This window comes from Rhincodon typus, chromosome 38, assembly GCF_021869965.1.
Source record: "Rhincodon typus isolate 14 chromosome 38, sRhiTyp1.1, whole genome shotgun sequence".
Taxonomy (NCBI): domain Eukaryota; kingdom Metazoa; phylum Chordata; class Chondrichthyes; order Orectolobiformes; family Rhincodontidae; genus Rhincodon; species Rhincodon typus.
Window position 1 is genome coordinate 8,140,677 of NC_063369.1, and position 27,560 is coordinate 8,168,236.

General features: G+C 42.6%; 1 protein-coding gene across 11 annotated transcripts in view; it reads left to right on the forward strand.

Moving 5' to 3' along the window:
• The window catches only part of nfixb (nuclear factor I/Xb), a 421,090-nt gene that overhangs the window by 12,907 nt on the left and 380,623 nt on the right, over nucleotides 1-27,560 (forward strand). Inside the window, exon 1 of one of the 11 annotated variants that reach the window (XM_048617768.1) lies at nucleotides 26,728-26,781. The exons of 9 other annotated variants lie outside the window; for them this stretch is intronic. The gene's annotated coding sequence lies outside the window, so the exon portion shown is untranslated. Of the gene's footprint in view, nucleotides 1-26,727; nucleotides 26,782-27,154; nucleotides 27,381-27,560 lie in introns of those variants that run through there. One more of the 11 variants, XM_048617767.1, reaches the window with a different exon arrangement.

Genomic DNA, 27,560 nt, shown 5'->3' on the forward strand with positions numbered 1-27,560 from the left:
TCAGCCTTCCTGCTCCTCTGATGCTGCTTGGCCTGCTGTGTTCATCCAGGTCTACACCTTGGTATTTTAGATTCTCCAGCATCTGCAGTTCCTACTATCTCAAAAGAGAGGGCTGCGTGATTAGCGAGGTGACACATTGTGCGAATGCTTTTAGTAGCTGTTGTGCCGCGAAAATTTGAAGTTTCGCCGACGTTGAATAGTTGTTTTTATTTGTAAATCAGCTGCCTGGAATGATCCGCTTCTCCTTCTAGCCCACCAGTTGAACTGAAGGGGTGCAATTCAGGCGCAAGCGCCCTGGTGTAACTGTTTTGGGGAAGAGGAATTCACAAAAAACGGCAGCCGGGTTAACCTGTAGACGGCGGTTTGTCCCCAACCCAGCCTCTCCTGTTCACAGGGGAAAGGGCAGGATGACGAGAGAACATGTTGTGCAGCGTACAATTCCAGTATCACAGAAGTTTCTATTGTACCGAGTGCTTAGTTAAACCAAGGGAGCAGGAACAGTTGGGTCATCTTGCAGGAGGAAATTATTTAATTCTATTTAATGAATTTACAAATAACTTGTAAGTCAAAAAGGGAGGGGTGGGGCTGTGGTGGAGGGAAGAGATTGTTTAAATATCACCACTGATTAACGTGGTGAAAATTGATTTATTTTCTGCAGTTTTAATACGTGGGAGGTAGATTTGAATAGTGCACACTTGCTGAAACTCATACACAGCGTGGTGCATTACAGATGACAGATATGGCTCATTGTTTACTGACTAATTCCGTTTCTGTCATAGTTTTCATACCACAACAGTAATATCACTTTGGCTCATTTATTTCAGTGTTGAATTATTGGACAGATCAGTTTAAAATTGAGAGAAATTAATATTGCAATTTTGGATTTTTTGCAGCGAGGGTTGACTGATATGGAGAATTTTAGTCGGAGTTCTGTGGCAATAGTACTTTTTTTCATATTTTATTCCTACGCTTGAGAAGATGGTGTTGATGAAGAGATTTGATAAGAGGTGTTCAAAATCGTGAATGGTCTAGATAGAGTGGGAAGAGAGTAACTATTTCGATTGGGGAAGGTCAAGACCAGAGGACACCCATTTAAGGTGATCAGTGAGAGAAGCAATGGCAACACGAGGAAAAATATTTGCATTCAAAGAGAGTTCCGGGTCTGGAAGGAGCTGCCTGAGACTGTGGCAGATTCAGTTGCGGATTTCAAAAGGGAATGAGGCAAACACTTGAAGAATAAGCATTTGTGTCGATAACAGGGAAAAAGTTAGGGAGTGGAACTGGCTGGATGGCTTGAATAGAGAAAAGCATGGACCTGTTGGGATGAATAGCCTCCTTCTGTGCTGTAACCATTCCACCATTCTCCTTTCATAGGGCCTTTGCTCCTCCATCGTTATCCTTGGCCCACTGGTCCCACGCTAGTGATTATTATTCAGACACTGCTGAGAGCATCTCTTCACTTATCCAGGTCCTTCGCCAGCATCTTTTTCTTCTTTGTTCACATGATATTGGTATCTTTGACTAGGCCAACATTTATAACTTATCCCTTATTGCCCCTTGAGAAGGTGGTGCTGAGCTACCTTCTTAAATCATTGCAGTCCTGGGGGAATGTTTTTAGACACAAATGCTATGCTGTCAGGAAATGAATTCCAGGATTTTGACCCAGTGACACTGAGGGAATGGTGATGTATTTTCAAATCAGGATGGTGAGTGGCTTGAAGGAGAACTTGCAAGTAGTGGTGTGCCATGTATCTGCTGCCCTCCTCCATTTAGATGATTGTAGGTTTGGAAGGTGCTCGGTAAGGAGCCTTACTGAGTTCCTGCAGCTCATCTTGTAGATGGAACCACGCTGCTACTGATTCTTGGTGGTCAAGGGAGTGAATATTGAAGGTGGTGGATGTGGTGCTAATCAAGCAGGCTAGTTTGTCTTGGATGGTGCCAAACTTACGTATTATTAGAGATGCACCAATCCAGGCAAGTGGGAAGTATTCCACCGTACTGCTGACTTGTGTTTTGTAGATGATAGACGCTCTTCAGTGAATCATCCAGTACAGAATTCCCAGTATTTGACCTACTGTAACAGTCAAAGTATTTATATAGCTAGTCCACTTTAGTTTCTGATCAACTGTAACCTCCAGGATGTTGAAATTGAGGGATCAGTAAAGTTGAATGTCAAAGGGAGGTGTTTACAATCTCGCTTGTTTTAGGTAGTCATTGTCTGGTATTTGTGTGGCATAATGTTACTTGCCATTTGTCAGTCCAAGCCTGGATGTTATCCAGATTTTGCTGCATTTGGACATGGAGCGCTTTAGTATATGAGGAGTCGCGAATAGTGCTGAACATTGTGCACTCATCAGTGAATGTTGCCCACTTCTGAACTTATGATGGAGGGAAGGTCATTGATGAAGCAATTGAAGTTGGTTGGGCCTTAGACTGTACCCTGAAGAACTCCTGCAGAGATGACCTGGAGCTGAGATAATTGACTTCCAACAGCCACTACATCTTTATTTGTGCTAGGCATGGAGTCATTGCTAGAGTAATTTGGCTCCTCATACCCATTGCATCAGTTTTATTGGGGATCCTAGATGCCATATTTTGTCAAATGTCCCCTTGATGTCACCTCACTCTCACTCGTCTGCACTCATCAAACCATCCTGCCCCAGACAGCTATTACTGGCACTTGCCGATCTTCAGAGTGGATGGGAGAGAGAAGGGAAATTGTGGCATAAATATCAATTGAGGTCAAGGAGATGCTGATTGAAACTTCTGTGCTATGTGAAGAGCTGTAATAATAACAATAGGGTTAGGGTATGTCACCTTTAGTACAGGAAAGTATTGAGATTGTGAGGAGTAGCAGAGCAAGAAAATGTATTGCATTTTGAGAAAACATTTTTTTGATTTGACTGCTAAAAATTGCGACTGAAAAGAATGCCAAAAAATGTTTTTGAAGGTTTATTTTCAAAAGTATATTCGAAGCATTTTGGTTACAACTTGGAAATGTTTGCAAGTCCAGTTGCATATTGTTTGGTCTGAAAGTATTAACAATTTGAAGGTATGTATGGGGAATATTACTAGACCTGTGTATTGAGGATTATTTTTGTTATAAAAACCGAAAGAACTGCAAATGCTGTAAATCAGGAACAAAAACAAAGTTGTTGGAAAAGCTCAGCAGGTCTGGCAGCATCTGTGAAGGAAAAAACAGAGTTAACGTTTCTGGTCTGGTAACCCTTCCTCAGAACTGAGGAAGGGTCACCGGACCCGAAACGTTAACTCTGTTTTTACCTTCATAGATGCTGCCAGACCTGCTGATTATTTTTGTTATATTCTCTAGTTTCTGATGATTGCTTCCCTCCCAGTGTAAGGCCTGAACAGTTGAGAGAAATCTTTGCGAGTGTGATTTCTGAGTTACCTCTGAGGAGGTGGGGGCTGGGGTTAATGAACCATAGGTCTGGATGTCCTCTCTGTGATGCCCGCTGGGCTACATCCATCACCACCATGCAGCACATTCCTAGATGGGCATGTTGCATTCAGGAATGGTTGTTTGGGGTCACAGATAGTGGCAGGTGGAGTACCTTAGTCTTGCCAGTCTTAGGTGCCCGGCTTCCTTTCCCCAACCCCCTGCAGTGCCTTGCTTTCAAATCCTCTGTAGCTGTCTCTGGCTGCCATGTTCCTCAGAACTGGGGCGCTGCCTTCTGGGGCTTTAGATGTCTCCCACTGCACTGGGCTGCTCACAATGAACTGGCAGGAGGAGTGCATCTGTAAGGACAGAAGCAGTCCTGCCAATTTCTCTCCTTCTCTTCCTCCCCCTCCCAATAATGTGCACCCCCCCACTTCTGCTTATCACAGTGACCCTCCACTACCATCTGCTGTGTTATCTACCAGCCATAAAATAAAGGATGGGGTTGACATAAAAGTATTTTTTAAAAGGAGAAGGAATGAGGAAAAAATATACACAAGGAGGATTGCAATGCAAATGCGATAGAATCTAAACAGATCATCTCCACTCCAATACATACTGCGGTACAGAATGTGGAGTCATTATGACCATCTGTTTAGATGCTATCATGCTAACTACAGCAGAGCTGCAAAGCCACATACATAAAGACACACACACACACCCTTTCTCTCTCTCTCTCTCTCTCTCTCTTGCAAAGAGCCTCCATTACAAGGGGCTTCCTAACACAGAATAACAGCCCTTCAGCATCAATAGTGAGGCATACTTGTGCCAGCAGTCCCTTTGCCCCAGTTCTTGTGAGTGAGTCAACAAAGCATTGTGAAAAGTCACCTCATTCTCCCTTTCCTTTTGCTACCTTACCAGTCTGCAACATGGACCTTTCAGGATTTGTGACCATTGCAGCATTCCTTTGTTATCTTTGCAAGCAGGTGGGAGTGGGGGTTAGGGTAGTGGTGTTTGGAGTTTTGGAAAGATTTAGAGTGTGGGGATGAGTGAGTGGTTGAACTGGGAGAAGGGGTTGGAAGGAAGTAGGGGAAATGGGTGTTTACTGGGCAAACAAAACCTTGCGAACAGCCAGAAACACTATCAAGCTGCCATTATCCAGGACTGCACAGTAGCAGATAGATTCCCTAATATGAAACCACCTGATCTGAGGCAGCTGCTCTCGAGCATCCCAGTGGATGCAGAGGCAATAATTTAAATAGTAAATTTTGTATATTAACAAAATCAGCCTGACACATGGGCAAATGGATGCAATGAGGTAATCTCATACACTGATTAGAAATGGCAAAGCCTTGTTTTTGCCAACCTTTAGCAGACTAGCAGTGAAAACATGTAGAGAAACAGGATCCTCTATGTCTTGCACGAAGCCTATAGCTAGAGCAGTGTTTTTGATTGAAAAACAATGATGGAAACCACACTGCAAACATGTCCTAATACATCCTAATCAAGCCTAAGACAGAATACTGAAAAAGCAAAGAGAAAGTTCCCAATGCAGGAGTGGATGGAGGGGAAACCTTTTTTCTGCAGTGTTGGCTGTTCCGGAGTGTTAACATCTATTCAGCGATTTAGTGCTGTCTTGGCTGCATGTTCTCCCTTCAGATGCCTCTTTGAAACAATTCTCAGAGCTTGGGGGTTGGGAGGAGAAGGGGCACAACAGGAGAATTGTGCTTTGTAATCAGTGAGATGCAGTTATATGTAACGCTCAGTTCCTTAGATGATTCGAGTTCTGGGTTTTGTTTATGTAAGTAAGGCATGACTGAATGGTTATTAGGAGAAGATACATGCTTCTCCAAGACCATCACGTTTACAGTCCAGAAATACATGGTAACACCCGTCCTGCAAGTTCCGCTCCAAGCCATGCACCACTCTGAGTTAGAAATATATCGCTGTTCCTTCATTGTCACTGGGCCAAGATCTTGGAATTCCCATCTAAAGGCACTGTGATTGTACCTACACCTCGAACATTGCAGTGGTTCAAGAATGCAGCTCAACGCCCCCTTCTCAAGGGCAGCCGGAGATAGGCAAAAACTACTTGCCCAGCCAGTGATCCCACATCCCATGAGTGAATATATTTTAAAAAATCATGAGAAAGAAAAAAAAAATCAGGTAGAGGAGTAAATTATTTACATTCTAACCTCTCTTGCTGTCACTCTGTCTTGCTCTATCTCTTTTCTGTCCTTTTCCAGACACATCTATTGCCTTTGTTCATTGCAACTTTCACCTCCCCTACCCCTTTATTTGAAGCTCCAAATACACTCTTATTTCTCATTTGATCTTCTTCCCCTCTGCATCAACTCTAGATTAGTGAGCAACTTGTCTCTGCACCAGAAAGTTGTGGCTTCAAGTGCCATGAAGAGATTTGAGCGCAGCAGCCTAGGCTGGCACTGCCAGTACAGTAATGAAAGAATGCTGCACTATCTGAGGTGCTGTCTTTCAGGTGAAGCAGTATATAAACCAGGTCCCCAGTGGCAGTCTCAGATGTGATGTCAAAGATCCCAAGGCCTCAGTTTTGAAGAAGAATTGAATTGGTAAGAGTTCTTTCTGGTGTCCATGACAATATTTATTGAATCCCTACAGAGCAGACTGAGGCCATTCAGCCCACTGATTCTGCACTGACACTCTGAAGAGCATCCCACGCAGACCCACATTTTCCATGGCTAATCCACTAACCTGGACACTACGTATAATTTTAGCATGGCCAATCCACCTAACTTGCACATCTTTGCAATGTGGGAGGAAACTGGAGCACCCCGTGGAAATCTATACAGACGTGGGGAGAACATGCAAACTGGACACAGAGAATCAAGCCCTGGCTCCTATTGCTGTGACATAGCATTGCTAACCACTGTGCCACCATGCCACCCATATCACTGAATCAATTGTGCTACAAAAAGATATCTGGCCATTATTATATAGCAGGCTTCTGAACAGAAATTGGCTGCTTTGTTTTTCCCGTTACAACAGTGACAGCACTTCAGAAGTACTTTAAATTAGTGCAAAGTTCTCTGCTATGTCTTGAGGTTCATGGAAGGTGCTACAGAGATACAAATATTTCCTTTTAAATCTTCCTTTCCGTGAACCTGTGGAATTGTCCACTGCAGAAGGGTGTGGAGGCCTTTCACGGAATATGCTAAAGAAAGAAATTAATAGATTTATGGATACTAAAAGCATCAAGGAGTATAAGGAGAGAGCAGGAGTATGGTATTCAATTAGAGAATTGGCCATGATCATATGGAACAACAAAGCAGATTTGATGAGCTAAATGGTCTACTCCTGCTCTTATTTTCTATGTCCCTAAGAATTCTCAGTTTTTTGAAATCAAAAGCATCTCTCAGTCATTCTGCTCCACAACTTGCCAATCTTTTGTTTTGGTCGTCTATTCTTCCTTCATTCTTTTCAAAGCACTAATCATTAGGCCTTTTGGGCAGTACCAATCTTGACCGGTAGGAAAACAGTATACCAGCTTTAAATCAATTGTGGTACTCTTCTCTAACAGTTCTTCTCTCACAAGCTGCTGGTTCAAGTCAAGCTCCAGGCTTTGACCACATCACTTAGACTGACACTCTAGCGCAGTAGGAATGCTGTGATATTGTTTACTAAGACTTCATCTGTGTTTCTTTCTCTGTCTCTTTTTTTCTCTCTAAATTATGTGAATCCTGTACTAGGTATCTCAAAATGATTTTGAGCAAACCTGAGGGGGTTTTATTGGAATTGCCAATTACTATAAGATATGATGGGGAAGGTTGCTGTTTTGGGGTGGGGATAGTTGGATGGAGATGTAACTTTCATGGTTAGTGTTATGATATCAACACATCGCAGGCAAATTTAGATTAGTTCAATGAAAAGGACTGTGCATGGCAGATGTCATTAAATATGGAAACATGGAATTAGAAAATTCCAGTTTTATTTGCATTAAGCAGGAGTCCGTGTACAAAGTGCTGGATGAAGGAAAAGAGTTGAGGAGTTAATGAATCATTCATTACAAATGCACAAATAGCATGAGATTTTAAGAGGGGAAGCAATCAGAATTCTAGGCAAGGACAAATTCAAAACAGAGTACTGAGGTTGGCAGAGGATCTTACATGTCCAACTTTGAGGTCTCTTCCAGCTTTCTCCTGAACTGGCTACAGAAGTGTTTTGTTTCACCCAGAAAGCAGCACAATCACAGGATACACGAATAAGGTGGGAATTGTACTGTTGACTGGACGAGGCGGGTTTGAATTGGTCTACTGGTCTTTTACACCTCCCTCTCCTTCCTTTCTGTAGATGTGTAGCTTACATCATGGAACATGGCCCTTCAAAAATTCCGGGTTTGAGCTTTGTCCGACTTGGCAGGAGAGGGGGGCAACTGCAGAAACATGGAATTAACACCCGGTCTGATGGATGAGATGGGGACATGCTGAACTCAAAGGCGAGGATGGACAGCACAGTTGTTTTTGGGAATGTAATAGAAGTGTTCCTCTAAATTTCCACATTAGCCACCCTAAAATTAAACTTCTTGTTCCCCAAATTATCACTCGTTTCATCATTTTTATACCTTTTCTCACAAATATGAAATAGACATACTTTAAACTGAAAATGCCAGACCTTCATTGAGTTTATATATTGCTTTCAGCTGTGCGTTTGGCTGGAAGACTGAGATGTTACTCAATGCATGAACACAATGTAGCAGTAGCTGTGGCACTCTGGATTTAAATTCTCATGACAACTAGCTCCTTGCTCTTTACAATAAAATCACAATATAACATCTGTCTTTCTTCAAATAGATAGCATACTTTTATATCAATATATCAGTTCCAATCATTAGCTCCCTCTTTCTAAAACAAAGACAACTGATTTTTATAAGTAACCTGAAGACTATAAGAATCTGATTCAGCTTTTCTATTCCCAAAATATTATTCATGGTACTGTTTAGGTGGTAGAATGTTGTGACTCCTCCTTATAGGTTTGACATTAATGATCTCAGTGGTGAACAAGTGTTGCTCCTGGTTTGTAGGCAATGTGCTTGATGTCACTCATGCTGTGACACTCCCTCGTGGTATTGTTGATGTTGCACCACTTTTTGGTGATGCTGTTAATAGTATCTGGCTAGTTAGTGACATTGCTGGTTAGTGATGTCATTGGTTAGTGATATTGTTAATTAGTGATGTTGCTGTTTAGTAACTTTGCTGGTTAGTGACTTAGCTGGTTAGTGACATTATGAATTAATGCTGTTTCTGGTTAGTGGGACTGTTGTTTCATGGTATTGTTAAGTAGTGATGTTGCCTACCAGTGACATTATTGGTTAGCAATTTTGCTGTTAGTGACATTATTGGTTAGTGATGTTGCTGGTTAGTGATATTGTTGGTTAGTGATGTTATTGATGTTGATTTTTTCTTTTACCCAGCTCAGCTATAGGTTGAACATGGACTCAGTTTCTCCTTATTTGTCCACTGGTTTTGGGCTTTGTGTGTGCCTTTAAAGTCACAGTTTTACCATTAACATTTACAAGCTCACAGGGTCTTCATGATTGGATCCTGGATGTGTGCATTTTGTCTTATCAGCAGCTCACTCAGGGATTTCACAGGTTTCTCATGTTGACCTTCTTTTATTACTCCTTGTCACTTGGAGGGTCCATTTTGTTTGACAGAATTGTCTTATACTTCCTTATATATAGCTCTTAAGATTATTTCGTGCCAGCTTTGAGAACAGATTTAAATATAGAAGCAGGAATAGGCTATTCAATCCCTTGAGCCTGTTCCACCATTCTAGATCAAGGTGATCATCTCTTTCAACACCATATCCCTGAGCTATCCCTGCATTCCTTGACATCATTTATAACTAGAATTCTATCAATTTCTTCTTGAACTTGCTCAATGACTGAGCCTCTGAAGCCCTCAGGGGTAGAGAATTCCAAAGATTCCCTACTGCCTGAGTGAAGGAGTTCCTCTCCATCTCAGTCTTAACTGATTCTCTGAGACTGTGTCCTCTGGTTCTAAACCACATAGCTTGACAAAACATCCTTTCTGCATCTATCCTATCTATCCCTTTAAGAACGTGGTAAATTTCCAAGAGATCACCTCTTCGTCTTCTGAACTCCAGAGAATGTAAGCCCAGCCTTCTTAATCTCTCCTTGTATAACATTTCCAACACCTGATGTATCAGTTTGGTGAATCTCCACTCCATTCCCTGTGTGGCAACTATGTTTTATCCTTAGCAAGAGGACCGGAATTGCAACAACACTGCAAGTATAATCTATGCTTAGTACTACTGAACCAGGGCTTCTTTGCTCCTCTGGTCAAATTGTCTTCCAATAAATGTAACATACCATTTGCCTTTTGAATCGCTTGATAGCTTTTGGTGATTTATCAGCAAGAATACCCAGAATTCTTTGAGCTTCATTACTTTCCTATCTCTATTTTTCAAAGAAATACGCTGCACGTTTCTTCCTCCATCAAAATGGATAACCTCATACTTATCTACATTATATTCCATCTGCCATTTCTTGTCCACTCACTCAGCCTGTCTAGATGCCCTGAAACCTCTTTGCATACTTCTGACAAGCTCCATCTAATTTGTAAGCTTGGATATGCTAAAATCAGTCACTACACCCAGATATACCCGAATCAACCTGTTCAGAGGTGTTTTAACACACCTCTGGACTAAGTGGGACTTGAAGCCAGACCTCCTGATTCAGACGTAGGACTGTGCCGCTAGAGTCCCCTGGTCACTGCATCCACTCACTGACATAGATTGTGCCCAGTTAATGATCCTAATGGTATCCCATGGGTTAGTGCTTTTGTGGCACAATGGTAGTGTCCCTACTTCTAGATTATAAAGGGTGGGGTTCAAGTTCCACCGTGTTCCAGAAGTGTGTCATAACCCATCTGAGCAAGTTGATTAAATAATTTATACCCCACTGGTTACAACACGCCAACCTAAGAATTACTCATTTATTCCAACTTAATTGCTTATTAATCAATTATCAACCCATGCTAGTATATTACCTCCATGAATTTTACTTTTTTTTTTAACTAACCTCCTGAGTGGAGCTTTATCAAAAACTTTCTGGAAATTGAAATACACTGCATCCACTGGTTCCCCCTTAACAACTCTGCCAATTACATCTTCAAAAAACTCCATTAAGTTGGCCAAATGTGATTATCCCTTTGTAAATCCATATTGACTCTATCCAACCAGGAAATTATTTTCCAAAAATTCAGCAATCACGACCTTTATAATAGATTCTGGTATTTTCCCTGTGTTGCACATCAGGGTAACAAGGTAAGTTATCCCCCATTTTCTCTGTCCCTCCTGTCGTATTCATGGGGTTATATTTACAACCGTCCAATATTCAGGCACCATTGCAAGAATTAACAGAATTTGAGTGGAGTGATAGTAAGACAAGGTTTGAGCCTTCCTTTGCCTCTTGGCTATATGTTTGTCGTTTGCATTATGGGTTGAGAACCATCTCTCTAGGAACTCCCATGCATGTCTATGTTTGGCTTGGGCTACTGTGGTTATGGTGTCTCAGTCAAACTGATGGCTTTCTTGGTCCGAGTGTACTGATATTACGTTTTCTCATGGTTCTCAACCCATAATGCAATCAACAAACATATAGAATTGGACCCCATATACAAACCCATAGAGAACAGAACTGGAAATGACACAACTCACTGTAACAGGCCGGATAGTATAAATTCCAAGCAGAGTAGAAAAACATCGCTTCATCGGAGGCCTCACAGATGATGTTACCTAGCATGGTGGTGAAACATTTGAACAAAAACAAGCCAGTTCGGCGAGCAAGTCAACAACCTCACCCACAACCCAAGCTACAAATCTTTACAAAAACCTCAAAAATGTACTTTATTCATAAAGAAAAACTTATGTACAGTTATTATAGCAGTTCTGTACAGTCTTTGCACATGAAGAACAAACAAACATTGGTATTTGGCATTCCGTGCAGATTCAAAAACCCAAGGCATTTCTTACTTACACTGAACAATATTTACATACATTTGAGACACCCAGAGGGTCTGATAACTGACGAAGCCCCATTTGTGCTTTAGCAGAAAGACCTTAAACAGTGGTCTTTCCCCATTGGGCCTTGGTGGCAGCTGCCCAAGCTTTAATGCATTCTGAGCACGTAGTCTTGATTCTTGGCAAGTGCCAGTCTGCAACACTCGGTCAAGGTGAGCTCCTTGCATTGGAAGATCAACAAATTTGGACAGACCAATGAGTGGTTTTCATTGAGTTGATGGTCTTCCAGGTGCAGCCAATGTTTGTCTCAGTGTGCATCGGGGGACCAGTCTGTAGAGCACAGAGTCCTGCGTCATGAATCTGCTCGGGATGAACCTCGACGAAAACCACTGCATCTCTCTCTTGACTTTCTCTGCAAAGGAACTGTGAGATACCAATCTTGACTATCTTTGAATGAATCAGCTTCTAAAGATGCCTTGGTTGGGTGATAATGCAGAAGCTAATATCTCCTCTATCTGCACTGTTTTGTTGTACTCCTGATGTGGAGATGCAGGTGCCGGTGTTGGACTGGGGTGGACAAAGTCAGAAGTCACGTGACCCCAGGCTATAGTCCAACAGGTTTATTTGAAAGGGGCTATGCTCTGAAAGCTTGTGATTTCAAATCAGCCTGTTGGACCTGTAACCTGGTGTTGTGTGACTTCTGACTTTGATGTACTCCTGGCAAACACTGCAAGTAGACATCATGGGAGGAATCTTCTGGGGCTTGCCCAGAGCTTTTAGAAGGGCGGGTGAAGAAACTTAAGGGAGTGGGAGGCAAAAAATTCAATTTCCTAATGATGGGTTAGTCTTGCAATTACATGCTCAGAATCTTTCAGGTTGGTTGGTTTTCCTAACCTTCACAAACTCTGTTGCATTCACAGAGTTGTTACAGTTGTAGAAGGAGGTCATTTGGCGTATCATAACAATTGTATGATTAGCATGCTCTGAATACTCATTAATTCCTGCCAGAATCATATTTAAGGTTGCAAACCTGACTATGTACAAGTTATATGTACCTAGCAGAGTAGGCTTCTCCCTCCAAGAAGTACACACTCCTTCAGTAACTGGATTTCTTCATAAAGAAGGCAGCACTTTGTACAACCGTGAAGCCTGATTGTGTCAACCAGCTCATGAGAAGTCTAAGTCATGTACAGTTTTGGTATGACACACCTCTGGAGCAGATAGGACCTGAACCCAGAGGTCTTCTGGCCTAGATATCAGAATACTACCACTGTACCACAAGGATCCTCTTGCTTGTTGTTGTTAAATGCTTAGTGTTAAGACTAAAGCCTGACCATACCAACAAGCCTGCTCAAGGGACCCAGTCAGAGTGGCTAATGCGACTGGGTAAAAAAAGCTGGAGTGAACTCAAAAGCCATCTTTTGTGGTTGTGCCTTTTGTGCATTCTCCATGTCATGATGAAAGGTCAGTGACCTGATGGCGTGCGAGTTGTTGAGTATTGTAGTTCATTTTATGTTTCAAATGTGAACCCTGTTGGATGTATGAGAGCCAGTACCATTGCGGTGAAAGTAATGCCACATTGGTAGCTACAATGAAGTAAAAGACATTGACTGCACACGAGGCCTCTGATGCAGGTGTCTGGCACCCAACCTCCCATGTGACTGTCTTCTGCAGTGACAACATTACAATGCCAACTCACATTCATGGAAGCATGAGCCTTTCAGTAGACAGTGGTACATACCTTTGAAGAGCACAACAGATCATTCATCTTCCTGCAGCAAAGCAGCCAGGTTCTCTTGGAGATATCTGTGGCTGCTGATCTCCGCTAAAACCTCTGTCCTGGCTGTCTCCATCAGTCAGGATGACCTCTTGTTGGCATCCCTAGGGAAAACAACCTCCCTGTTCCTCAAGACAACTTTCAGGAGAACCTTTAAGAAGGCATCACTGGTACCACTTTTTGCCTGGTCTCTGACATTTTCACAGGTGGGTAGGTTTTTTCTCATTCGTTCTTGGGATGTTGATTTGTTCTGGCAGTGTCTGTGGCCTGCAATATTGTGAGCTTGTCTTTCTCAGTTAACCCATTTCGTAATTCAGTTAGCGCAGAGCCCCAAATAAGGTGATTTGGCAGACGTTCATCTCTGTCCTGAAGTTTGCATTTCTCAATCTGCATTTTTCAATCTTACTATGAAATGCTCAGCCCTTTTCAACTGATTAAGTTGATAACTTTGCCTCAGGTCCTGAAATTCAGATCGAGGATTTAATTTTGGCTGGAGATAGATGCTGAATGTTTCAAACATTTTGCCTGGAGTTTTGCGATTGCCTTCACTTAACTTCTGGCTATTAAACAAATTTAACCCTCTCTTCTGTGCCTGCAAAATGAAGTGGTTGAGCATGTTCTCTTCACTCGAGTCTTTTTAAAGGCTACTGAATGTCAATCTGCACTTTTGTTTAAACTTCACAGTTGCATCTACATCATCTTCAGCCTCCCAATCCATCAAAGGTTGGAGGTGTGTGTTCATTGCTGCTGCCACAATCATTGTGTTAATGAACAATTTATTCCGTTTTTCTTGCCCTTTCTGGCACTAATTGGGTTTGATTGAGTCATAGAATCAGAGGCATACAGCACAGAAACAAACCCTTCGGTTCTACTCACCCATGCCGACGAGGTTTCCCAAATTAAACTAGTCCCATTTGCCTGCATTTGGCCCCATACCCCTCTAAACGTTTGCTATTTATGTACCTGCTCAAATATCTTTTAAATATTGTAATTGTACCCACCTCTAACACTTCCCCTGGCAGTTCATTTCACACGCACACCACTCTCTGTGCAAAAAATTTGCTCCTTAAGTCCCTTTTAAGTCTTTCCCTTCTCACCTTAAACCTATGCCCTCTAGTTTTGAATACCCCTATCCTAGGAAAAAGACCTTGGCTATTTACCTTATCTATGCCTCTCATGATTTTGTAAACCCCTATAAAATCGCTTTTCAACCTCCTCCTATAAAGTCACCTCTCAACCCACCCTATCCAGCCTCTTCTTATAAATCAAACCCTCCAGCCTCAGTAACACCCTTGTAAATCTTTACTGCACCCTTTCCGGTTTAAAAACATTCTTCCTAAACAGAGCAACCAGAACTATACGCATTTGAATTGATCATTAATTTTGTTCAAAATGTTTGGGTTCATTCTAACAGAAAATCCACAGCAACTGGTCATCTGGTTCCCATAGTTTTGAAGTGAGCACAAAATGCTGCAGTTTCATTGAATATTTTTCTTTCAGTTCCTCACATGGACTGACACATTGTCACTTGGCACGTGTGGTGCAGCAGTAGCTGTGGCCTCCGAATGCAAATTGTCAGAACAATTAGTTCCTTGCTCCTTATGAACAACACAACAGTTTAACAGCCATTGACTGCACTGAATCAACATCAGAGACTCAAACTGTGAGGAATCAGTGGTTCAAGGCAGAAACTTACACCAAACTTTATAAATCCCTAGTTAGGCCTCAACTGGGGTACTGTGTCCAATTTTAGGTGCTAGTCTTCAAGAATGATGCTAAAGCCTTGGTGACAATGTAGACAAGGTCCACTGCACGGCATGGTTGGAGGAGGAGGGGCATCACTCTTATGGAGAGATAAGAAAAAATGGAATTAATTGCTTTAGTGCAGAAAGGTAAATGGGAAATTTAATAGAAGTGTTCAATATTTGAAGTAGCTTTGTATAGCATGATTAAAGAGCAATTGTTTTCACTGGTGATTCAGTCAGTAACCAGAAAGTGTATATTTGAGGCAACTGGGGAAAAAGTAGATCTGGTAGCATAGTGATAATCATACGAGAGTAGTCAATTCTAACGGCCATGTGGAATGTTTTGCAGAGTTCAAATTCCCCACAGTAGCTTAGGGAATTCAATTCATGGAATAAAATGCAAGCTTTAGCCTCAGAGTGAAGGGACAACCCTTTAGAACTAAGATGAGGAGAAATTTCTTCAGCCGGAGAGTGGTGAATCTGTGGAATCATTGCAGCAGAAGGCTGTTGAGGCCACGTCACTGAGTGTATTTATGACAGAGACAGATAGATTCTTGATTGGTAAGGGGATCAAAGGTTACGGGGAGAAGGCAAGAGAATGGGGTTGAGAAATGTATCAGCCATGATCGAATGGCGGATCAGACAAGAGGGGCAGAATGCCCTAATTCTGCTCCTATAGCTTATCATCTTATGATCATGAAGCTATTGGATTGGATTGGATAAATCCTTATGGTTTACAAATGTCATTAAGGAAAGGAAATCTAACATCTTTCTTTGGCTTAACCTCTGTGTGATTCTAGACCCAAGGCAAAGTGGTTAACTCTTTACTGCCCTTCAAATTGGCCTCAAAAGCCAGTCAACCTGATGCAGGAGAATGCACCATATGGACTGCACAGATTCAAGAAATTGATTCACCACCACCTTCCCAGGGGCAATTAGACATCAGTCTCACTAGGCAATATTCACAATCTAAGAATGAATACTGACAGAAAAAAAATCAATTACAACCAATTGTTGCGTTCTGGAATGCACTGCCTGAAAAGAATGGTAGGAGTGGATGCAATAGTGACTTGTAAAAAGGAATCCATTTGTAGGAGCACAGGAAATAAGGACTGGGGTGAAACAATTTTTTAAAAAGTTAATTCATGGGATGTCATAGCTAGGCCAGCATTTATTGTCCATCTCCAGTAAAGAGTTAATCCCCATTGCTGTGGATCTGGAGTCACATGTAGACCAGGCCATTAAAATAAAACAAAGAACTGCGGATGGAAATCTGAAACAAAAACAACTTGCTGGAGAAACTCAGCAGGTCTGGCAGCATCTGTGGAGGGAAAACAGAGTTAATGTTTTGAATCAAGTGACTCTTCTTCAGTACTCTTAAAAGTCACTGGACTCAACATACCTATTTTCATAGGCCAGACCAAGTAGGTAGGGCAGATTTCCTTCCCTAAAAGGCATGAGTCAAACAAATGGGGTTATAGCAACCAACAGTGGTTACACAGCTACCAAAGCCAAATTGATTTTTAACTTCCAAGACTCACTAAATTCAAGCTTTACCACCTGCTATGGTGGGATTTGAACTCATGCTCCCCAAAATTCATTTTGTGGCCATGGATTACCAGTCTATCCAGAGATGATACCATTACACCACCACCTCACCTCGGGGCTGATCCAACAGATCAAAATGACCTCCTTCTGTACTGTAAGATTCTATGATTCAACCATCGCACATCTTTAGCCATGCAGGCGCAGATTCTTGTGTGAGAGGAAACTTCAGGTTTTGCAAAATACAAAAGTCAATGAAAAAGTAGGCACACCAAAAAAAAGTGACAATTATACATTTTGTTGTGGCTTGAAGGTGCTTTAGCTATGCAGAGGATGCAGAATTGTGGTGGGTGAAATGGCAAAATTAATTGTTGAACTTAATTAGAGAATGGGTAGCTACCTCTGAAGCTAGTTGCTCTGATTGTTTTGACATTGCACCAAACAAGCTTTTCCTACTGCTGGTAATGTAAATGTGGGTCTTACTAAAAGTGCTTCTTAAATTCCTGTTCCACTGTTGTGTTAGTAACAGAGAGCCCCAATAGATGTTTTGTGTTAAAATTTGACTGAATGGCAGGCAAACAGCTAAGTTTTCCTGATTAAGAGAATGAAGTCAAGCCACTACAGGACTGCTCCCACCTCAGACAGAGACAGCTGGTCGTGGTTTAACCTGAGGGTCATCATGTCTCTGACAAAATGTGAAGTTGAGAAGGTGCTCAGCTGATGTGTGAATTAACTCATGTGGTTGTCCAGCCAACTGAGCTAACCAGCCCTTTGAAAGTAGTGTGTAGCTAATAGTATAACTTGGGTCTGCTGGCGTTTGCATCACTTCTAACTGTGCAGTGGTCTCTGGTTAACACTTGCAGCATTACAGAGCTGTTATAAATAGTGGTGTGCCTATAATCATCTTGTTTTTCTAGGATGGCGCTGTAGCATGTAATTGAGCCCATAATGCCTAACAGCTGTGATAAAGGTGCATTTTGTTTTTTGTACAGGGTGTGCACTGGACATCATGGGTCAACACAACTTTTTTAAATATAAAATTGTAAAAGTTAGTGTTCTTAAATCCGCTGCAAATGACAATTTTTACCAGCTTCAGCAAGAAGTTACAACCAGCAGTTAAACAGCTGTCCCCTTCTGTGACATGACTGGCCAAATAAATGCCACGTATTCAAATATGCCTCATCTCCCAGATTGGACATTAATCCAAGAAATATGCAGCTTTCTTTTGGAGAGGAAGTCAAGGGGAAATGCACTATTCTGACTGTATTGCTAAATTATGAGGATTGAAAATTCTCATCCTTGTGTTCACATCCCTCCACGACTTCCCTATCTCTGGGACTTTTTCCAGATTCACAACATTGTAATTCTCCAATTCTGGCCTTGTATGCATTCACAAATTCCTTAACTCCACAGGCTGTCAGCTGTCTAGTCTCAATTCCTTCTGTAAACTTCGCTTGCCTCTCAAACCCTTGGTCCATCCTCTAGAACTAGGGGTCACGGATTAAAATTAAGAGGTTGCCCATTTCAAAACAGAGATTAGGTCTTTTTTTATTATGTTATAGTGTTGTGAATCTCTGGAATTCTCTTCCTGACAAGCCCTTGGAAACAGAGTCTTTGAATATTTTTAAAGCAAAGAAGATAGATTCTTGTTAAGCGGGCGGATGAAAGGTTAGAGGCGTGGGCAGGATTGCAGATTTTTGGTTACAATCAAATCTGCCACGATTTTATTGAATGGTAGAGCAAGCTCAAGGGGCTGAATGGCCTAGGCCTGCTGTTTGTTCATATGTTCATTAGGCTTCTAAAAATCAAACCTCTTTTCCAAGCCTCTAGTTGCTTCTTCCAATGCTTCCTCATGTGCCTGGATGCAAACCCTGCTCCTGTAAAGCACCTAGGTTTTTATAAATGCATTTCAAGTGCCATATAAATGCAGTTGTTGTTGTGACTGCCAGTCCTTCACCCTGTGGTCTGAGAAGTAGTGCAATGCTAGTTTCTTGATTATTGTAGGATCTGAGTCCTTGAGGGAGGGTGTTGAATTAAATGCTGCAGCAAAGCTGTACGTTGAAAATAATGAGAGGTGGAGGAGTTGACTTGATTTTATTTATCATTGTCATGTGTACCTAGGTACAGTGAAAAGTGTTGTCTAAGGTGCTTTACAGGCAGATCAAACTATACAAGTGCATTAGGGTGACAGAACAGAGTGCAGGATACAATGTCACAGCTGCCGAGCTTGCTAGAGTTTATATCAGATCATCACATTACAGAGTAGATGGCTGCTAATGTGAACAAGATTGCTAATCCTTTATTATGATCACCTCAGATCTGGAACAGCATATCAGTGCTATTAAAATCCCAAGTGGGTCTAACTATGCACACTTTAAAAAGGAATATACTTTTGTAGGACCTCAAGTATCCTGACATCTCAAGGCTAGCAATGACCTTCAATTTTAAAATAGCAACATGTTTGTGCCACATGTAGTTCCTTTCTCCCTGCCTCTACTGACCAACACCTTTCTGAATCTTCCCATTCCTCTGCTAAAGGTGCAAACTTGCATTTGGGCTATTGTTCTTCGGTGAGCCTAGCCAAAGCTAACTGTGTAACATGCCCATTCTCCCCATTCCTGAGTCTGATTAGTCAGCATTGACAAATTATTTACCTGTGAACAAAGGAAAATCTGCCATTGTATAGTACCTTTCTTGGTCTCAAGGTGTCTGAAAACATATTACAGTCATGGAGGTACTTCTGAAGTTTAGTAGCTATCTCAATGGAGGGCAATACATCAGCTGATTTCCCACAAACAGGAATATGATAATGACAGGATCATTAGATCTCTTGATCATGTCAATAGATTATTGTCCATGACTCTGGAGAGAGGACCACTGCTCTTGTTTGAAAAGAATGCCTTGAGATCTTTTATGTTCACTCAGGAGGGTGGGAAGGGGATGACCGAGTGGTATTATCACTGGACTGTTAATCCAGAGACCCAGGTAATGTTCTGGGGACCTGGGTTCGAATCCCACCACAGCAGATGGTGGAACTTGAATTCAACAAAATAAATCTAGAATTAAGTGTCTAATGATGACCATGAGACCACTGCCAATTGTCAGGAAAAACCCATCTGGTTCACTAATGCCCTTTAGGGAAGGAGACTGCCATCCTTATCTGCTCTGGCCTACATGTGATTCCAGACCCACAGCAATGTGGTTGACTCTTAACTGACCTCTGGGCAATAAATGCTGGCCTAGATAGCAGTGCCCTCAATCTGTGAATAAATTAAAAATAGGAGGTTCACTCCCAAAAGTGAAGTGCAGCTTAGACTTTAGAATGGGACTTAAGCTAATGAAATGGAGGCCTTACGCCTTGCCTTATATTTTTCTTCATTCTTTCATTTCATGCAAATTATCAAGACCTGGATTTGATGCCCAGCTCTAATTTTTCTTAAACTAAGAGCCTTGCTCGGGCAATTTCAGAGGGCAGTTAGGAGTCAGCCACATTGCTGTGGGTCTGGAGTCACAAGTAGGCCATACTAAACAAGGACAGCAGATTTCCTTCCCTAAAGGGTAACAATGAATCAAATGGGTTTTACAATGACTAACTATGGTCTCACGATAACTATCATTGAGATTAGTTTTGTATTTCAAACGTTATCAATTGAATTCAAATTCCACCAGCTGCCATTGTGGGATTCGAACACCTGTCCCTCGAACATTAGCCTGGTTTTCTGGATTACAAGTCAAGTAATGGCAATATCTCCCCCATCTCAGGGCAGCCCCGGAGCCTGTCCTCACTCATTTCTCTCCAGCTAGGTTAGGTTGGAGAGGTTGGGGTAACCTTTATTGGAGCTGAGCAGATCTGATAGAGGAGCAGAAAACTCTAGGAGGTTTAGATGAGCCAGACAAACAAATGTTTTCCCATTAGCTGATTGTACAAGCATGAGCAATCTGAGAATTTAAACTTTGGGCAAGAGATGCAAGAGATGTGACTTGACCATTAATCCAGAACCTCAGGCTGATGCCCTTGGGACGTGGGTTCACATCCTACCATGGCATTTGGTGAAATTTGAATTTCATTGTTTTTTTTAAATCTGGAATTAAAGCACTAGCTTACTGATGATTGACATAAAAACGTATCTGGTTCACTCATATCCTTGAGGGAAATGTGGATTTTTGCTGTCTTTACCTCTTATGGCCTAGGACCATAGACCCACAGCAATGTGGTTGACTTTTAACTGCCCTCTGAAATGGTCCAGAAGCTACTCAGTTGTATCAAACTGCTACAAGATCTCAACGAAGTCCAAACAGCACTGTGGGTGTTCCTACACAGCAAAGGGTTCAAGAAGGCAGCTCATCACTGTTTACTCCAGAGCATTTAGAGGATGGTTAATAAATGCTGACTCAGCCAGGGAAATCCAGTGATTTAAAAAAAAACTCTTTTGCATTGTGAGTGATAATGCCCTGGAAGTCATTGCTGGTGGAATTAGAGAGACTGGATAACTTTAAAAGGAAACTGTTTGGGAAAAATAATTTTGTGGGACTACAGGAATAAAGCAGAGGAAATAGGATTGATTGTGTTGCTGTGCAGGGAGCAGGTATGGACAAGATGGATCAAATAGTCTCCTTCTGTGAAGTAAATGGCTCTGAGACTGCACAGCTCTATGCTAATGGATATAGGAACTATAATCCTCCCTGCTAGGTCAAGTAGTCTAACTAGGCCAGGAAGTAAAGTCACCATAATCCCAGAGGACCATAGGGCTGTTCTCTCATTACAAAGAGACGACTGGTAGTGGTTTAGGCAAAGGGAGAGGTTGAGAAGAGAAGTCCTTCATGGTAACTTCAGCCTGTGTGGGAATTGACTGGCATCACTCTGTATCACAAACTGGTTATCCAGCCAACTGAGGTTATCTCAAGGTGCCACTATACAAAGTCATTTACACTTATTAACAAAATAGTGTCTGAAAGTGCTTGATGGCCAGGCAATTAAGGTCCTATTGTATTTGGAAAACCCAGAACCTATAAAGGTGGCATGAGCCTGGTGTAAAGTCAAACACACTGTAATAATTGAAGAGAGGTAATTTTACACAACAGGTTCTTTAACAGTGCTCGGATACAGAAAGCTTTGTATCTGCTATTGCTATGTACCATCTGCTGTAACAAAATCAGCATACTGATAGCAATGAAGGAGATCAAAGAACATACGTCAATAGTGATAAGCAATTAATTAGTGATGCCTAGGGTTGAGGTCTCAAAAGCAATTTAATTCTTCAGAGGAATGTCTTCAGTAAAACCACAAAAAGTCAACTCCTCTCTGTCTTTAAAAATCGAAAGAACTGCTGATGCTGTAAATCAGAAACAAAAACATGTTGCTGGAAAAGCTCAGTAGGTCTGGTAGCATCTGTGAAGAGAAATCAGAGTTAACATTTTGGGTCCAGTGACCCTTAGGGTCACCAGACCTGAAACATTAACTCTTCTTTCGCTTTGCCTTCTTTGGAAGCAACAACCACTACTTGCCTTTATACAGCCCATTTGACATAGCAAAATATGCCAAGACACTTCGACAGGAGTGTTACCAAACAACATGTGGCAACCTTGCTATATTAGGAGATATTAGAAATGTTAATGACCAACCCCTTGGCCAGTCATGGGTTGTAATGAATGTATTAAAATTGGAGAGTGAGTTGGAGAGGCGGAGAGATTTACAAAAGGAGATCCAACTCCAAGGCAGCTGAATGCCTGAAGTAAAGTGATTAAATTCAGTTTACAGGATGCTCAATTCAGTGGAAAGTGGACTTCAGACGGAAGTCACAGAGACCATGGATCGATCTGGAAACATTGTTAAGGATTGGGAGAACATGTAAGCCACTGAGCAAACCAGTGATAGGTGAATAGATCTTGGTGCGAGTTAGGATGTGAACTTTATCCCAATCAACAAAACCCTCTCCAGTGTACATCAACTATATGCCCAGTCTAAACTGGCATCACAATGATTTTGGACATTCACGGGCCTTGGCTGCAAAGTATTTTGAGCACCTTTCCCTGTTTAATTAGGAAGCCATGATGTGGAGGTGCCAGTGTTGGACTGGGTGGAAAAGGTCAGAAATCGCACGCCACCAGGTAATAGTCCAACAAGTTTATTTCCAAATAAACCTGTCCGACTATAACCTGGTATTGTGTGATTTCCGACCAAATTAGGAAGCATCACCAGTGAAACACCTTTGAAAAACTGGGAGACATCTGTTGGAGAACCCATGGGTGTCACCAGGGATGTAGATTGAAACCTCCCCAAACTCATCCCACTGTTATGAACAGATATTAAGCAAGAGGTTGGATGCTTCTCTTGAGTTTAAAGGGATCACATGGAATTAGGTCTCTTCAGGTGGTCACTCCTTATAGTTGGCAATGGCAGTGGTAAAGTCACCATAGTCCTTTTAGACCATAGGACTGCTCTCTCATTGGAGAAAGACAAGTAGAAATTATTTAACCTGAGGGTCACCATGCCGCAGGGGAAAGGTTGTGAAGAAGAATCTGGAATGGTGACTTCAGCCAGTGTGGAAATGAAACCAATACTGTTGGTATTATGCTGCATTCCAGCCAATTGAGCTAACCTACTCCCTTCCCTCCTCCCCCCGCTTTTGGTACAAGGCAATCATTAGATGCTTTCTGGGATGGAGAGCCAGCAAAAGATGGAATCAAAAAGAGAGCATGTCTTTGGAATAGACTAAACACTTAGGCAAAAAGTGAACTACAAGGAATTAACATTTCATCGTTCACACATCTGCTTCACATATTTCTGAATGCTTTCACTTAATCAGCAAGTGCTGCTGGTATCATTAATGGTCTCAAAACCTGAAGGTGTGAGGCAGCTGAGTTAACACAGAGGCCTATTACAGAATGATTCTTGAGTTTGTGGTTGTATATAAAGTAGTCAAAGGCCATCTCCCAAACAGCCAGGCCCAGTAACGCCATTAGGCCTCTGTTTTTCCCTGCTGACCACAAGAAAAGTTGGATCAAGCTGTATATCTCAAAACTTGATAAATGTGGAAAAAATTAAGCAAAGACAAAAAAAAATCGGTTTCAATGAGGAGAGTGCCAACAATGATTCCCAATAACTGCCTGAGTCTCACAAGACCAGAGACTCCGAGACTCTTCAAAGAAGACACATGACACAATTAACTGATTAGGCAACCCAATCCTCTGATACCCCAATCCTGGGACAGAGATTGTGATCTTAGACATGGCTTTGAGGAGGATGTTGGGTATAAGCTTGCCTTTAATTATTCTTACATTGTATGTGGCCATCACTGGCAAGGCCAGCAACTATGGCCTACCCTTAACTGCCCCTTGAGAAGGTGAGCCACCTGCCAGGTCCATCTGTTCTCTGTAGTCGTTTGGGACAACTGGGTGATTTGCTGCGCCATTTAGGGTCAACCACATTGTCAGGAGTCACATATAGCCCGAATCAGGTGAGGAAAGCACATTTCCATTAGTAACTGGTTCAATTAATGATGATTTTGTGGTGATAATCCCATGTCATTTGTTTGTGGCAAGAACCTCCACGTGGAGTCTGTTAACATGGGAAGCTGTTATGCTGCAGTTCCCACATGGTTCTTGCTGATACAGAAATTCTCCCTCTCTTACTGTGTGGCATATTGGAACAGAGGAACAGGAGTAGGCCATTCAGCCCCTCAAACCTCTTCTACCATTCAATGGGTTCATGGCTGATCTGTGGCCTAACTCCATATACCATAGCAGGCACCTTGGTAGAATTTACAGTTTTATAAGGCTGTATTACTATATATCTCCCTTGGCTATAAGTCTTGGAGTGACATTCAAACCAGGTGCTGTTGGCTCAGAGACGGGGGCACTACCCTTAGCAGCACAGCATTTTTTGCTGCATGACTAACTTTCAGTGCTAGACTTTGTGAATTAATTTCAAATTCCACCGGCCACTATAGCAGCATATGAACCACTGTCATCACACAGCCAGGCCCTCTGGATTTCTAGACCAGTGACATGAACACCATTTCTCCCATCCTGGTGGCTCCTTCCCCATCACACTAAACTTTCCCCAGAATAGATTAAACCAGGGTGGCTACACCTTTGCAAAGAAGTGGGAGGGTTTCCAGTATGGGACCATAGACAACTGGGAGGAACTGAAGCCAGTGTCAGAGACGGGGAGACCTTCAAAGAAATGAAAGTGATATTGTGTGAGTTTTTGTTCCGTTTCCAGTTTAGTTTGAAGGTGGCAGGTATCTTTAATGCCAAGGGATTTTGTGGAACCATACACATTTCCCTCCGCCCCAGGACCTGTAAAAGCCTCTGCCCTCCTGCCCCACATCCCCAGAGCCCTGTCAACATGCTCCCCAGGAACTAGTCATATTGGTTCCTGATGGATTGAACACTGCGTGTGCTGCATATTACAGAACTGCACTGTCAGAGGCCTGGCTGTAGGTCAGCTGACCAACTATCAGCTGATCACCAGAGCACCCAAGAGTGGCTCTTTGTGCTATTTTTAGTAACAGGTTAGTGGACATTCCGAGCTGCCCCATTTCACTTTAGCCTTTTTTGTCTAAATGGCTAGATATCTGTATTAACAGATCAAAACACACTTGACCAGAGTGTTCATACATAAAACAGCAAGGGGCAAGTTAAACGCCAGTAAAAACGGGCTAAAAGGCACCAATAAAAACTGGTCACTGACAAATAAAGTATCTAGTTCCTCCAAAGTAAAGTTTAATTGTTACTCTAAGATAATATGAAGATTTTACTTTCAACGTGCATTGACCATAAACCTGGAATTTAGCAGGGCGCAGTCCTCGGCAGTTCATTGTGTGTATGTGAGTTTGTTGGTGCTGAATTTAACAAGTGAACACTGGTTGCTTAAATTTGTACCTGGCAGCTAAAGAGTGATGTTCAATATTTTAAAAAAATGACTAACCCCAAAGGGACTGCGACTGTTAGTCAGCTTGGGTTCACACCAGGCGAAATCTCGACAGTTGATGGTATGGCAGTGAGTATGTGGAACTGCAAGGCCACACACATACAGGTCTCAGAAACGGCTAAAAGCAGCGACACGTTCACCAAGAGCTTCAGTGTGATCTTGTCTCACAATGTCTGTTGTCGCCATTTCCCCGCCCCCCCCCTTCGCCAAGCACACACACACACATACCAATGACTCAGGGCAGCTGAAAACACGAAAGTTGTGAATCACACATAATCTTAGGGACCCTGCCCACCCGTTCTCAGATTGAAAGGGGTAACACTTAAACGTTTGGGACATTTTCCAGTTAACCTGATCAGAGATATTTTACGATACCTTTGGAGCAGGTGGGACCTGAACCCGGGCCTCCTAGCCCAGGAGGTAGGGACATCACCATTAGGCTAGGACAGCAGTGCGGTTGGGACTGATATTAACATGGGAGAAACGCAGCACTGATTTTGTTTGCTTCCTCTCAAAGCGGTACACGAAGTATTTTAATCAGCCTTTAATGGCAAGTGGGGGTGGGTGGGTGTGTGAGCGTTGGAGAGGAGGGTCGAGGAAGGCAGTGAGCTCACGTCCTGCCCCACTGCTGGGTATCTGCAAAGCCCGTTCTGCCCCATCCGAGGAAACCATTAGAGACTGCTGCCAGTGGATCTGTCCTTTCTGTTGTCTCTCTCTCTCACTCACACACAGACACTCTCTCTCTTTCTCCTGTCGCAATGCTGCCCGTAACCTGCCTGGGACCGGGTACTAGGGATCCTGGGCAGCTGATTGACGTCTCGGGTTGGAAGGAGAGGCAGGAGCAGTAGACGTGACTCGTACAAGAGTGGGGAGGGGTAGAAGTAGCAGGCGATTTCTGCAACAACACACACAAATAGACTTCAGACCTAGACCAGCTCGCACCCAAACCTTCCCAAGCGCCATAAATGTAACTTATTTGAAACCAGAGAGAGCGAGAGCTTCCTTCCAATCCCCATTGTCCCCTTTCAACACAGGCACAAAAAAAATATTTTTCAGGCAGCATTTTACAAATCCCTAACGCAAGTTACGTACAGTTGCAATCGCTGGTATCCACTTCTCTCTGTGTATTTTTTAAAAGGCAAGAATTTTGGATACTTATATTTGAAAAAAAAGTTGATATGAATGCCTTCTTTCAAGTATAAAGCGGCGTGATAACTTTGGCGAACAAAACACAGCGATTGCAGTCAGACTGCAGACTCCCTCCCTCCTTCCCTCCCTCCTTCCCTCCCTCCCTGTCTCTCTTCTCGCAAGCAGCACAAACCCCGGGTTCCGCGGGCTGTAGGAGCGGCGCGTTACTATCTCTGTAAGCTTGCCAAATTCCCCTCCCTTCTCTCTCTGTCTCTGTCTGAAAGCGGGAGAGGGCTCTGTCCAGAAAAAAAAGGAGCCGTGTATACACCGTCAACTCCGTTGTGTTTTCTTTATCGGGGTGGGGGGGTTGGGAGTGATCAATGAAAGAAAAGTTTCCATCCGAACTCAACTTTCTGCTAGTATTCACTTCACACGGACAATACAAATGTTTGAAGAGAAACGGGATTGCGATTTGAGGGAGTGAGAAAATTACTGCCCTAATTTTTTCAATAAATAAAATATTTTTTGTGTGTTTTCATTGAAGGGAGAGAGAGGGAGGGGAGATTACTGGAGCTCTGATGACTCCCATTACAGGGAGAGCGAATCGTCAGACAGAGAGGAACGCAAGCGGCGGTGTCACTGCCTCTGAGGGAAAGGCAGCCGTCTGTTTCCGAGCGCCTCATATCGTCCAGCGATCTTTGCAAAGTTTGACAAATCGAACGCCACTGCTGGGGCTTTATTTTCCTCTCATTTTTGCTTCCTTCCCCCCCCCCCCCGTCTCTCTCTCTCTCTCTCTCTCTCTCCCTCCCTCTCTCTCCAAGTCAACATTGCCAGGTCAGTTTCATTACGTCACGTGTAACTGACCACCTCTCCCCCCACAAAAAAAGCTGAGAAAGTTTTTGACAACAATCTTTGCGGTGGATTGTGCTTTCTTCTGTATGCTGCTTGTGTTGTTAAAGGCTGTGAAACGGCAGCGTGCACAGTGCAGCGTGTATTTTTTTTCTCTCGTCCACT